This window comes from Alosa sapidissima, chromosome 3, assembly GCF_018492685.1.
Source record: "Alosa sapidissima isolate fAloSap1 chromosome 3, fAloSap1.pri, whole genome shotgun sequence".
NCBI classification, from domain to species: Eukaryota; Metazoa; Chordata; class Actinopteri; order Clupeiformes; family Clupeidae; genus Alosa; species Alosa sapidissima.
In genome coordinates, this window is record NC_055959.1 from 9,490,251 (window position 1) to 9,490,937 (window position 687).

Sequence of the window (687 nt, forward strand, 5' to 3'; positions counted from 1 at the left end):
ATGAAAGCCTACTTTTCTTCATCCGACCTGTTAGGTTATTGCATGAATTGCTGGACTAATATTAATTAACATGACATGTTCTACCCATAAGCGGACACTCCTACACCCTAAATTCTTATCAGCAACACACAGATAATGGCAAATGTTGGTTGCTGTGTTGGAGGTGTGTGCCTGCAAAGCCTGACATTATTTTGTTAAAACAATATGAGTATTTGCATAATTTCATTCATCCCTGGACAACTGATAATTTAATGGAGGCAAACAATCTAAAAATAATGTTAGTTTATAGCACCACTTAGGAAGTAGCCTATAGCAAGTAGAAGTCTTTCTCATTTTGGTGTTCAAGTAGTCCTATCTATAGGCCTATAGCCCTATCTGTTTGCAGTGAGTGACATGAATGGATAACAGTGTTTTGAAGATAGGTGTAGGCCTACTAGTTGGCACATTAAACGAAAGGACTTGTCAGGTTTACAGCCCACATTTCCAAAAATGTTCAATCCCTTTCAACATTTTCTCCACCTCCAATAATGCTGCGGCCAGCAGGGGGCTTAGCATCCTATGCTTTTACGATCGTTGATTGTAAAAATGTTTTAAAACGCCTTGTGTTTAAATTCAGTATTCTATATTAGGCTATCAGTGCATCACACGTCATAATAGCCTAGACCACAAAATACATGAGCCAGTTTT